We start from the raw sequence: 15,062 nt of genomic DNA, 5'->3' as shown, positions 1-15,062 counted from the left end.
AATTCAGCAACGTGGCAGGATACAAAGTCAATATACAGAAATCAGTGGCTTTCTTATTCCTAAGTGTTCTATTCTTTTTTTGGTGCCATTGTAATGGTGTTTTTAATGTTTTTGTCTTTGTATTATTGCATTGTTAATGTTTACAAGTGTAACTGATTTCTGGGTATTGGTTTTGTTACTTGCACTTTACTGATTGGTTTATTACATCTGGTGCTTTCTTGGTAGAGTCTCTAGTATTTTCTATGTATAATATCATGTCATGTATAAACAGGGACAGTAATTTTTTCTTCTCCAATATGAATGCCCCTTATTCCTCCTACTCATCTGATTGCATAGTATTCTTCAGCTCAGAGACCTCCAGAGAATAAACCACTGACTGTGGCTGGGGAGAGAATAAACTTGGCAGATATCCCCTGAGTTCAGGCAAGAAAGGGGGTTGGGGTCTTTAATTCTTCATATTTATTTTTTAAAATACCTTTCAAATAGATATTCAATTGCTACTTCAATTGCATCTCTACCTTCACACCAATTTTCAAAAATATTACCAATGCTTTCCTTTTAGTTTTTATTTAAATTCCGATTAGTTAACATACAGTGTTAGATTAATTTCAAGGCTACAATATAGTGATTTAATATTCACCCAGTGTTCATCATGGCCTCCTTCAACCCTATCAACTATTTCACTCCAACCCTTTATCCTCTGCTTTGATAACTAACCTGCAGTGTGTTCTCAGTGTTTAGGCTCAGCTCATGACCTCAGAGTCCTGAGATCAAACCCCCTGCCAGGCTCCATGCTCAGCAGAGTCAGCTTGGAATTCTCTCTCCCTCTCCCTCTGCCCCTCCTGGTCATGCTGCTATGCTTGCTTTCTCTCTCTAAAAATACGTAAATAAATCTTTTTTTTTTTAAATGGATATCTATCTGGAAGAATATGAAATAGGGCTCTCTCTCAGCACTGTACAAAAACTAAAACTAAAACTAAAACTACATCAGAAAAACAAAAACAAAAACAAAACAGAGGAATTATGACCTCAGTGTAAGAGCAACCAATACAATTTAGATGAACATCAAGAAAACTACATAGCAGAGGGGAGGAGTCAAGATGGCGGAGAAGTAACAGGCTGAGACTGCTTCAGCTAGCCAGAGATCAGCTAGATAGCTTATCTAAAGATTGCAAACACCTGAAAATCCATCGGCAGATCGAAGAGAAGAACAGCAATTCTGGAAACAGAAAAACAACCACTTTCTGAAAGGTAGGACCGGCGGAGAAGTGAATCCAAAGCGACGGGAAGATAGACCCCGGGGGGAGGGGCCGGCTCTCGGCAAGCGGCGGAGCAACGGTGCACAAAATCAGGACTTTTAAAAGTCTGTTCCGCTGAGGGACATCGCTCCAGAGGCTAAACCGGGGCGAAGCCCACACGGGTTCAGCGTGGCCTCAGGTCCCGCAGGGTCACAGAAGGATCAGGGGTGTCTGAGTGTCGCAGACCTTGCGGGTATTGGAACGGGAAAGCCGGCTACAGAGACAGAGCCGACAGTAAGCTCACAGCTCAGTGTTACCTTGAACTGGTCGCAGGCTCGGAGAGCTCGGAGCGCGGCCAGAGGTCAGGCAGACGGGAGTAACTAGGCGCTGTTCTCTGAGGGCGCACTGAGGAGTGCGGCCCTGGGCTCTCGGCTCCTCCCGGCCGGAGACCAGGAGGCCGCCATTTGTATTCCCGTCCTCCGGAACTCTACGGAAAGCACTCAGGGAACAAAAGCTCCTGAAAGCAAACCCGAGCGGATTACTCACCCCGGCCCCAGGTAAGGGCGGTGTAATTCCGCCTGGGGCAAAGACACTTGAGAATCACTACAACAGGCCCCTCCCCCAGAAGATCAACAAGAAATCCAGCCGAGACCAAGTTCACCTACCAAGGAGTGCGGTTTCAATACCAAGGAGAGCAGCAGAATTCCAGAGGAGGAGAAAGCCAAGCACGGAACTCATGGCTTTTTCCCTGTGATTTTTTTTTTAGTCTTGCAGTTAATTTAATTTTTTTCTTTTTCATTTTTTTTTTTTTTTTCTCGCCTTCGGGTAAAATTTTTTTTTTTTTAACTGTTACCTTTTTCTTTTTTAACGATTTTTTACTAGTTTATCTAATATATATATTTTTTCTTCTTTACATTTTTCTTAGGTGTTTTCCTTTTTTTTTCTTTTAATTCTTTTCTTTTCTTTTTTCTTTTTTCTTTTTTTTTCTTCTTTCTTTTTTTTTCTTTCTTCCTTTTTGAACCTCTTTTTATCCCCTTTCTCCCCCCTCACGATTTTGGATCTCTTCTAATTTGGTTAAAGCATTTTTTCCTGGGGTTGTTGCCACCCTTTTAGTATTTTACTTGCCCCTTCATATACTCTTATCTGGACAAAATGACAAGACGGAAAAATTCAACACAAAAAAAAGAACAAGAGGCAGTACCGAAGGCTAGGGACCTAATCAATACAGACATTGGTAATATGTCAGATCTAGAGTTCAGAATGACAATTCTCAAGGTTCTAGCCGGGCTCGAAAAAGGCATGGAAGATATTAGAGAAACCCTCTCGAGAGATATAAAAGCCCTTTCTGGAGAAATAAAAGAACTAAAATCTAACCAAGTTGAAATAAAAAAAGCTATTAATGAAGTGCAATCAAAAATGGAGGCTCTCACTGCTAGGATAAATGAGGCAGAAGAAAGAATTAGTGATATAGAAGACCAAATGACAGAGAATAAAGAAGCTGAGCAAAAGAGGGACAAACAGCTACTGGACCACGAGGGGAGAATTCGAGAGATAAGTGACACCATAAGACGAAACAACATTAGAATAATTGGGATTCCAGAAGAAGAAGAAAGAGAGAGGGGAGCAGAAGGTATACTGGAGAGAATTATTGGGGAGAATTTCCCCAATATGGCAAAGGGAACGCGCATCAAAATTCAGGAGGTTCAGAGAACGCCCCTCAAAATCAATAGGAATAGGCCCACACCCCGTCACCTAATAGTAAAATTTACAAGTCTCAGTGACAAAGAGAAAATCCTGAAAGCAGCCCGGGAAAAGAAGTCTGTAACATACAATGGTAAAAATATTAGATTGGCAGCTGACTTATCCACAGAGACCTGGCAGGCCAGAAAGAGCTGGCATGATATTTTCAGAGCACTAAACGAGAAAAACATGCAGCCAAGAATACTATATCCAGCTAGGCTATCATTGAAAATAGAAGGAGAGATTAAAAGCTTCCAGGACAAACAAAAACTGAAAGAATTTGCGAATACCAATCCAGCTCTACAGGAAATATTGAAAGGGGTCCTCTAAGCAAAGAGAGAGCCTACAAGTGGTAGATCAGAAAGGAACAGAGACCATATACAGTAACAGTCAACTTACAGGCAATACAATGGCACTAAATTCATATCTCTCAATAGTTACCCTGAATGTTAATGGGCTAAATGCCCCTGTCAAAAGACACAGGGTATCAGAATGGATAAAAAAACAAAACCCATCTATATGTTGCCTCCAAGAAACTCATTTTAAGCCCGAAGACACCTCCAGATTTAAAGTGAGGGGGTGGAAAAGAATTTACCATGCTAATGGACATCAGAAGAAAGCAGGAGTGGCAATCCTTATATCAGATCAATTAGATTTTAAGCCAAAGACTATAATAAGAGATGAGGACGGACACTATATCATACTCAAAGGGTCTGTCCAACAAGAAGATTTAACAATTTTAAATATCTATGCCCCCAACGTGGGAGCAGCCAACTATATAAACCAATTAATAACAAAATCAAAGAAACACATCAACAATAATACAATAATAGTAGGGGACTTTAACACTCCCCTCACTGAAATGGACAGATCATCCAAGCAAAAGATCAGCAAGGAAATAAAGGCCTTAAACGACACACTGGACCAGATGGACATCACAGATATATTCAGAATATTTCATCCCAAAGCAACAGAATACACATTCTTCTCTAGTGCACATGGAACATTCTCCAGAATAGATCACATCCTCGGTCCTAAATCAGGACTCAACTGGTATCAAAAGATTGGGATCATTCCCTGCATATTTTCAGACCACAATGCTCTAAAGCTAGAACTCAACCACAAAAGGAAGTTTGGAAAGAACCCAAATACATGGAGACTAAACAGCATCCTTCTAAAGAATGAATGGGTCAACCGGGAAATTAAAGAAGAATTGAAAAAAATCATGGAAACAAATGATAATGAAAATACAACGGTTCAAAATCTGTGGGACACAACAAAGGCAGTCCTGAGAGGAAAATATATAGCGGTACAAGCCTTTCTCAAGAAACAAGAAAGGTCTCAGGTACACAACCTAACCCTACACCTAAAGGAGCTGGAGAAAGAACAAGAAAGAAACCATAAGCCCAGCAGGAGAAGAGAAATCATAAAGATCAGAGCAGAAATCAATGAAATAGAAACCAAAAAAACAATAGAACAAATCAACGAAACTAGGAGCTGGTTCTTTGAAAGAATTAATAAAATTGATAAACCCCTGGCCCGACTTATCAAAAAGAAAAGAGAAAGGACCCAAATAAATAAAATCATGAATGAAAGAGGAGAGATCACAACTAACACCAAAGAAATACAAACTATTATAAGAACATACTATGAGCAACTCTACGCCAATAAATTTGACAATCTGGAAGAAATGGATGCATTCCTAGAAACATATAAACTACCACAACTGAACCAGGAAGAAATAGAAAGCCTGAACAGACCCATAACCAGTAAGGAGATTGAAACAGTCATTAAAAATCTCCAAACAAACAAAAGCCCAGGGCCAGACGGCTTCACGGGGGAATTCTACCAAACATTTAAAGAAGAACTAATTCCTATTCTCCTGAAACTGTTCCAAAAAATAGAAATGGAAGGAAAACTTCCAAACTCATTTTATGAGGCCAGCATCACCTTGATCCTAAAACCAGACAAGGATCCCACCAAAAAAGAGAGCTATAGACCGATATCCTTGATGAACACAGATGCGAAAATACTCAACAAAATACTAGCCAATAGGATTCAACAGTACATTAAAAAGATTATTCACCACGACAAGTGGGATTTATTCCAGGACTGCAAGGTTGGTTCAACATCCGCAAATCAGTCAATGTGATACAACACATCAATAAAAGAAAGAACAAGAACCATATGATACTCTCAATAAATGCTGAAAAAGCATTTGACAAAGTACAGCATCCCTTCCTGATCAAAACTCTTCAAAGTGTAGGGATAGAGGGCACATACCTCAATATCATCAAAGCCATCTATGAAAAACCCACCGCAAATATCATTCTCAATGGAGAAAAACTGAAAGCTTTTCCGCTAAGGTCAGGAACACGGCAGGGATGTCCATTATCACCACTGCTATTCAACATAGTACTAGAGGTCCTAGCCTCAGCAATCAGACAACAAAAGGAAATTAAAGGCATCCAAATCGGCAAAGAAGAAGTCAAATTATCACTCTTCGCAGATGATATGATACTATATGTGGAAAACCCAAAAGACTCCACTCCAAAACTGCTAGAACTTATACAGGAATTCAGTAAAGTGTCAGGATATAAAATCAATGCACAGAAATCAGTTGCATTTCTCTACACCAACAGCAAGATAGAAGAAAGAGAAATTAAGGAGTCAATCCCATTTACAATTGCACCCAAAACCATAAGATACCTAGGAATAAACCTAACCAAAGAGACACAGAATCTATACTCAGAAAACTATAAAGTACTCATGAAAGAAATTGAGGAAGACACAAAGAAATGGAAAAATGTTCCATGCTCCTGGATTGGAAGAATAAATATTGTGAAAATGTCTATGCTACCTAAAGCAATCTACACATTTAATGCAATTCCTATCAAAGTACCATCCATCTTTTTCAAAGAAATGGAACAAATAATGCTAAAATTTATATGGAACCAGAAAAGACCTCGAATAGCCAAAGGGATATTGAAAAAGAAAGCCAACGTTGGTGGCATCACAATTCCGGACTTCAAGCTCTATTACAAAGCTGTCGTCATCAAGACAGCATGGTACTGGCACAAAAACAGACACATAGATCAATGGAACAGAATAGAGAGCCCAGAAATAGACCCTCAACTCTATGGTCAACTAATCTTCGACAAAGCAGGAAAGAATGTCCAATGGCAAAAAGACAGCCTCTTCAATAAATGGTGCTGGGAAAATTGGACAGCCACATGTAGAAAAATGAAATTGGACCATTTCCTTACACCACACACAAAAATAGACTCCAAATGGATGAAGGACCTCAATGTGCGAAAGGAATCCATCAAAATCCTTGAGGAGAACACAGGCAGCAACCTCTTTGACCTCAACCGCAGCAACATCTTCCTAGGAACAACGCAAAAGGCAAGGGAAGCAAGGGCAAAAATGAACTATTGGGATTTCATCAAGATCAAAAGCTTTTGCACAGCAAAGGAAACAGTTAACAAAATCAAAAGACAACTGACAGAATGGGAGAAGATATTTGCAAATGACATATCAGATAAAGGACTAGTGTCCAGAATCTATAAAGAACTTAGCAAACTCAACACCCAAAGAACAAATAATCCAATCAAGAAATGGACAGAGGACATGAACAGACATTTCTGCAAAGAAGACATCCAGATGGCCAACAGACACATGAAAAAGTGCTCCATATCACTCGGCATCAGGGAAATACAAATCAAAACCACAATGAGATATCACCTCACACCAGTCAGAATGGCTAAAATCAACAAGTCAGGAAATGACAGATGCTGGCGAGGATGCGGAGAAAGGGGAACCCTCCTACATTGTTGGTGGGAATGAAAGCTGGTGCAGCCACTCTGGAAAACAGCATGGAGGTTCCTCAAAATGTTGAAAATAGAACTGCCCTATGACCCAGCAATTGCACTATTGGGTATTTACCCTAAAGATACAAACGTAGTGATCCAAAGGGGCACATGCACCCGAATGTTTATAGCAGCAATGTCCACAATAGCCAAACTATGGAAAGAACCTAGATGTCCATCAACAGATGAATGGATCAAGAAGATGTGGTATATATACACAATGGAATACTATGCAGCCATCAAAAGAAATGAAATCTTGCCATTTGCGACAACATGGATGGAACTAGAGCGTATCATGCTTAGCGAAATAAGTCAAGCAGAGAAAGACAACTATCATATGATCTCCTTGATATGAGGAAGTGGTGATGCAACATGGGGGCTTAAGTGGGTAGGAGAAGAATAAATGAAACAAGATGGGATTGGGAGGGAGACAAACCATAAGTGACTTTTAATCTCACAAAACAAACTGAGGGTTGCTGGGGGGAGGGGGTTTGGTAGAAGGGGGTGGGATTATGGACATTGGGGAGGGTATGTGCTTTGGTGAGTGCTGTGAAGTGTGTAAACCTGGTGATTCACAGACCTGTACCCCTGGGGATAGAGTATTATGCCTCCATCAGAAAGGATGAATACCCAACTTTTGTAGCAACATGGATGGGACTGGAAGAGATTATGCTGAGTGAAATAAGTCAAGCAGAGAGAGTCAATTATCATATGGTTTCACTTATTTGTGGAGCATAACAAATAGCATGGAGGACATGGGGACTTAGAGTGGAGAAGGGAGTTGGGGGAAATTGGAAGGGGAGGTGAACCATGAGAGACTATGGACTCTGAAAAACAATCTGAGGGTTTTGAAGGGACGGGGGGTGGGAGGTTGGGGTACCAGGTGGTGGGTATTATAGAGGGCACGGACTGCATGGAGCACGGGGTGTGGTGCAAAAATAATGAATACTGTTATGCTGGAAATAAAAAAAAATATGTATGTAATACTGTAAATCCATTTGAAAAATGCCTCTAGCATTAATACTAGAAAACAAAAATTAAATGTGATGATACTGATATAGAATTTGTCATTATTTGAACATATGTCAGATTTAAATTGTTTGTATATAATTGTATATCATTATGTATGTAAGCTTTGTAACAACTTCCAATCAGACATTTTATTTACATAGGAAAACATTTCCGAGTGTCTTTTTTACATGCCTATAATGCCATGTTTATACTTCAATGTAGTAGAACTATATCAGAGAGCTAGCAATAATTATACTTATTCTTGTTTTAAAAATACTGAACAAAATTAAGAAATTAACAACACAAATGTGACTTCTTTGTATCATCTGGGCAACTGCAGTCATTGACTGCACCTGTATAATGCTGTAATTGGTAAGATTGATAGGTTATTTTCTGCTCTGATTTAAGCAGAATGGGCCAGATTCTTATCTCACATAATTGTATAAGAAGAGTTTGATCAAGTCATTATTTTATTAAAACGTTGGGACTTATGCATTTTATTTTTTTTGCCAAAATTCCTATTGCTACAGAGACTGAATGTATTTCTGGGTATGCAAGAATAAAAAATTTGTATTGTTAAAAAAAAAAAAAAGAAAACTACATAGCAAAGAGAAATTACACAATAAAAACATCAGATTACTTTCTGAAAAAAAAAAGAAAACTACATATCAAATTCGCAGGTGGCCACCATCATCTTAATAAGGGAAGAAAATAGGTAGACCTATATTTTTGATGAATTTTAAAATTTTAGGATCAGAATATGTAAAAAGTTAATTGAGAAACAATAATCTGAGGAAATAATTTGAAATGTTGATATAAAAAAAGAAAGAAAAAGGAAGGAAAAGAAGGGGAGGGGAGGTAATATATGGCAATTTAATAATAAAGGGCAGTCAGAAAGGTCATCAAATGTCTGAAGTTTGCTGAAACTGAGGGATCGGTTAAGAACAAAACAAAACAAAACAAAACAAAACAAAACAAAACAAAACAAAACCCACTATTTCACCCAGTAGCCTGGGAAACAAATCTGTAGGGTTGTTACATTGTTTGTGGTTGGAAGTTTAAACTGGTGGCCAAGGTGTTACAGTGAATTCGCTGTGAGGAAGGTGTTACAGGGGTGAAGGCAGAACCTGAAGGCAAATGTGGGCCAAATACTAATATTCTTTACTTCAGGTTTTTTCTGTCTCTGCACATGGACATTCTGGCCATAGCCTGTCTGGGGTGAGGGGTGTCATGGGCATTGGAGATGTTTAGACATTCCTGTCCTTGCACCTTTCTCCAGTGTGACAGGCAAAGCTTGCTCCACACAGTGATCAGTGACCCCCACAGGACAAAATGACAGGTGATTAGAACCACACATTGAGTGGACAGTCTTAACATACTTTTTCTAGTATGGCTTTAATAGCAATTTAATGATAAAAATTATAAAACCATGAGAAACTGCGGACTCCTAGAAACAGAGGGTTTTAGAAGGGAAGGGTTTGGGAGATGTGTGAGCCCAGTGATGGGTATAAATAAAGGAGGGCATGTATGCAAGCAACGAATCATGGAACACTACACCAAAAACTAATGTATTGTATGGTGACTAACATAACTTTAAAAAAATAATTAAAAAATTAAAACAAAACAAAAAGTATAAAATTCCATCAAAAGTGTGAGTAGCAAGGATGCCTGGATGGCTCACTTGGCTAAGCAGCTGGCTCTTGCTATGGACTCAGGTCATGATCTCAGGGTTCTGAGATCAGGCTGCATGGTCTCCCCACTCACCATGGAGTCTGCTCAAGATTTTCTCTCCCTTTCCATCCCCCTGCTTGCTCTTAAAGGCCCTACCCCCTCTCTCTAAAATGAATGAATGAATGAATGAATGAATGAATCCTTTTAAAAAGGAGTAACAGTCACTGTATGAGATTGACATTAGCACTGAATAAATTCATTAATTGCGTGATCAAGTAAGCATTAAAGTTCTAAATTGCTTTAGATAATATGGAGATGTTCACAATATTAATTCTTCCAGTCCATGAGCATGGTATTTCTTTCCATTGTTCACATCATCTTCAATTTCTTTCATCAGTGTGTTATAGTTTTTGGAATACAGGTCTTTCACCTCTTCAGTTAAATTTATTCCTAAGTATTTTATTCTTTTTTGGTGTCATTGTAATGATGTTTAAAATTTTATTCTTTCTGCTACTTCATTGATAATGTGTAGAAATGTAACTGATTTCTGGGTATTGATTTTGTTACTTGCACTTTACTGATTGGTTCATTACATCTAGTACTTTCTTGGTAGAGCCTAGTGTTTTCTATGCATCATGCCTTGTTATCTATAAATAGGGACAGTATTTTTATTCTCTCCCAATATGGATGCCCCTTATTCCTTTTACTCATTTGTGGCTAGGACTTCTAGTACTATATTGAATAAAGGTGAATGTGGACATCTTCGTCTCATCCTTATTGTTAGGGGTAAAACTCTCAGTTTTTTTTTTTCTTTATTTATTTGTTTGTTTGTTTATTTATTTATTTTTTAAGTAAGATGTTACTGGGGGTTTTCATATGTGTCCCTTATTATGTTGTGCTTTGTTCCACCTATGCCTGATTTGTTGATAGTTTCTATCATGAATCCATGTTGAATTTTCTCAAATGTTTTTTCTGTAGCTATTGAGATAATCGTATGCCTTTCAGCCTTTATTTTGTTGATGTGTTTATGACATTGATTTATTTGCAAATATTGAAACTTCCTTGCATCTCTGAAGTAAATCCCACATGATTGTGGTGAATCTACTTTTTAATATACTCTATATGTAGTTGGCTAGTATTCTGCAGAGGATTTTTGCATCTATCTTCACCAGGGATGTTGGCTTATAGTTCTCTATTTTGATGGTGTCTTTTTAAAAATTAATTAATTTATTTTCAGAAAAACAATATTCATTATTTTTTCGCCACACCCAGTGCTCCATACAATCCGTGCCCCCTATAATACCCACCACCTCATACCCCAACCTCCCACCACCCCGCCACTTCAAACCACTCAGATTGTTTTTCAGAGTCCATAGTCTCTCGTGATTCAACTCCCCTTCAAATTTACCCCAACTCCCTTCTCCCCTCTAACACCCCTTGTCCTCCATGATATTTGTTATGCTCCACAAATAAGTGAAACCATATGATAATTGACTCTCTCTGCTTGACTTATTTCACTCAGCATAATCTCTTCCAGTCCCGTCCATGTTGCTACAAAAGTTGGGTATTCATCCTTTCTGATGGAGGCATAATACTCCATAGTGTATATGGACCACATCTTCCTTATCCATTCATCCGTTGAAAGGCATCTTGCTTCTTTCCAAAGTTTGGCGACCGTGGCCATTGCTGCTATAAGCATTGGGGTACAGATGGCCCTTTTTTTTTCACGACATCTGTATCTATGGGGTAAATACCCAGGAGTGCAATGGCAGGGTCATAGGGAAGTTCTATTTTTAATTTCTTGAGGAATCTCCACACTGTTCTCCAAAGAGGCTGCACCAACTTGCATTCCCACCAACAGTGGAAGAGGGTTCCCCTTTCTCCACATCCTCTCCAACACATGTTGTTTCCTGTTTTGTTTATTTTGGCCATTCTAACTGGTGTAAGGTGATATCTCAATGTGGTTTTAATTTGAATTTCCCTGACGGCTAGTGATGATGAATATTTTTTCATGTATCTGATAGCCATTAGTATGTCTTCTTTGGAGAAGTGTCTGTTCATATCTTCTGCCCATTTTTTCATATGTTTGCCTGTTTTGTGTGTGTTGAGTTTAAGGAGTTCATTATAGATCCTGGATATCAACCTTTTGTCTGTACTGTCATTTGCAAATATCTTCTCCCATTGCGTGGGTTGCCTCTTTGTTTTCTTGACTGTTTCCTTTGCTGTGCAGAAGCTTTTGATTTTGATGAAGTCCCAAAATTTCATCTTTGCTTTTGTTTCTTTTGCCTTTGGAGACATATCTTGAAAGAGGTTGCTGTGGCTGATATCGAAGAGATTACTGCCTATGTTCTCCTCTGGAATTCTGATAGTTTCCTGTAACACATTGAGGTCTTTTATCCATTTTGAGTTTATCTTTGTGTATGGTGTAAGAGAATGGTCAAGTTTCATTCTTCTACATATAGCTGCCCAGTTTTCCCAGCACCATTTATTGAAGAGACTGTATTTTTTCCACTGTATATTTTTTCCTATTTTGTCGAAGATTATTTGACCATAGAGTTGAGGGTCCATATCTGGGCTCTCTACTCTGTTCCACTGGTCTATGTGTCTGTTTTTATGCCAGTACCATGATGTCTTGGGGATCACAGCTTTGTAATAAAGCTTGAAATCAGGTAACGTGAGGCCCCCAGTTTTATTTTTGTTTTTCAACATTTCCTTAGCGATTCGGGGTCTCTTCTGATTCCATACAAATTTTAGGATTATTTGCTCCAGCTCTTTGAAGAATACCGGTGGAATTTTTATCGGAATAGCATTAAAAGTATAGATTGCTCTAGGCAGTATAGACATTTTAACAATGTTTATTCTTCCGATCCCAGAGCATGGGATGGTCTTCCATCTTTTTGTGTCTTCTTCAATTTCTTTCATGAGTGTTCTGTAGTTCCTTGATTACAGATCCTTTACCTCTTTGGTTAGGTTTATTCTCAGGTATCTTATGGTTCTTGGTGCTGTAGTAAATGGAATCAATTCTCTAATTTCCCTTTCTGTATTTTCATTGTTAGCATATAAGAAAGCCACTGATTTCTGTACATTGACTTTGTATCCTGCCACGTTGCTGAATTGCTGTATGAGTTCGAGTAGTTTGGGGGTGGAGTCTTTTGGGTTTTCCATATAAAGAATCATGTCATCTGCAAAGAGAGTTTGACTTCTTCATTGCCAATTTGGATACCTTTATTTCTCTTTGTTGTTTGATTGCTGTTGCTAGGACTTCTAATACTATGTTGAACAAGAGTGATGAGAGTGGACATCCTTGTCGTGTTCCTGATCTCAACGGGAAGGACACAAGCTTTTTCCCATTGAGGATGATATTTGCTGTGGATCTTTCATAGATAGATTTGATGAAGTTCAGGAATGTTCCCTCTATTTCTATACTTTGAAGCGTTTTAATCAGGAACGGATGCTGGATTTTGTCAAATGCTTTTTATGCATCAATTGAGAGGACCATGTGGTTCTTCTCTCTTCTCTTATTAATTTGTTCTATCACATTGATTGATTTGCGAATGTTGAACCATCCTTGTAGCACAGGGATGAATCCCACCTGGTCATGGTGGATAATCTTTTTAATGTGCTGTTGGATCCTGTTGGCTAGGATCTTGTTGAGAATCTTAGCATCCATATTCATCAGTGATATTGGTCTGAAATTCTCCTTTTTGGTAGGGTCTTTGCCTGGTTTGGGGATCAGGGTAATGCTGGCTTCATAGAAATAGTCAGGAAGTTTTCCTTCTGCTTCAATTTCTTTGAAACAGCTTGAGGAGAATAGGTGTTAGTTCTTCTTTGAAAGTTTGGTAGTATTCTCTGGGGAATCCATCAGGTCCTGGGCTCTTGTTTTTGGGTGGTTTTTGATCACCGCTTCAATCTCGTTACTAGTTATTGGTCTATTCAGGTTGTCAATTTCTTCCTGATTCAATTTTGGGAGTTTATAGTTTTCCGGGAATGCATCCATTTCATCTAGGTTGCTTAGCTTATTGGCATATAACTGTTGATAATAACTTCTGATGATTGTTTCTACTTCCTTGGTGTTCATTGTGATCTCTCCCTTTTCATTCATAATTTTATATATTTGAGCTTTCTCTCTTTTCTTTTGGATTAGTGTCACCAATGGTTTATCGATCTTATTGATTCTTTCAAAAAACCAGCTTCTAGTTTCATTGATATGTTCTACTGTATCTCTGGTTTCTACCTCATCCATCTCAGCTCTTAAGGAAAAAGGTTGAATGGACAGGAATTTCTAATCATAGATTTCAGGTAACTTTACTCAAATGGGATCACATATATACCAAAATAAAATGTATATTTCTTTCTTGATTGCAAAATGTCAATGGTACCATGTCACCCATCAATAATGCCCATTTGGAACAAATCAATTCTACAATGAGGTATAACTGCAAACTGTCAGAATTGCTAAAATTAACAACACAAAAAAACAACAGATTTTGGCAAGGATGTGCAGAAAGGGAAACACTCTTGCCCTGTTGGTGGGAATACAAACTGGTATAGCCATTCTGGAAAACAGTATGGAGGTTCCTCAAATAGTTAAAAATAGAATGCCCTATGATCCCATAATCGCACTGCTAGGTATTTACCCAAAGAACACAAAAATATGAATTCAAAGGAATACACCCACTGCAATGTTTATAACAATCTTGTCTACAAATCCAAACTATGGAAACAGCCCAAGTGTCCATCATCTTATTTGAGATATATCTATATCTATATCTATATCTATATCTATATCTATATCTATATCTATATCTATATCTATATCTATATCTATATATATATCCCTCTCCTAACCTCTAACTACTTTCAAGACTATAATACAGTTCTGTTAGCTAGAGTTACCATGATGGGCATGACATCTCCATGACTTATTTATTTTATAACTGGAAATTCATGCCTTTTGACACTTCTGACCATTTCATCCACTCCCCACCCACTTACTCAGGATACTACCAATCTGCTCTGTATATCCACCACCTTGGTTCGGTTTTTGTCTTGTTTTTAAGATTACACATATAAGGGGATCATATGGTATTTATCTTACTCTGTTTGACTCTTTTCCCTGATTATAATGCCCTCAAGGTCCACCCATGCTGTCATGAATGGCAAGATTTCACTCTTTACTACGGCTGAATAAAATCCTATTATATATGTGTGTGTATACACACACACACACACACACACACACACACACACACACACGTATATATAGCACAATTTCTTTTTTATTTCATTTTAATTCTAGTATAGTTAATACACAGTGTTATTTTTTTCCAGTCATACAATATAGTGATTCAACACTTCCATACATCACCAAGTGCAACACCATTTATCCATTCATCCACTGATGAACATCTATCTAGGTAGTTTTCATGTCTTGGTTACTGTAAATATGCCACAAAATGAAGTGGGGGTGTGTATATATTTTTTAATTTGTGTTTTTATTGCCTTCAGAAAATGCTCAGAAGTGAAATTCATG

The sequence above is a fragment of the Mustela erminea genome, chromosome 1 (genome assembly GCF_009829155.1).
Source record: "Mustela erminea isolate mMusErm1 chromosome 1, mMusErm1.Pri, whole genome shotgun sequence".
Lineage (NCBI taxonomy): Eukaryota > Metazoa > Chordata > Mammalia > Carnivora > Mustelidae > Mustela > Mustela erminea.
The sequence above is the reverse complement of the archived record's forward strand: the minus strand, read 5'-3'. Positions refer to the sequence as shown.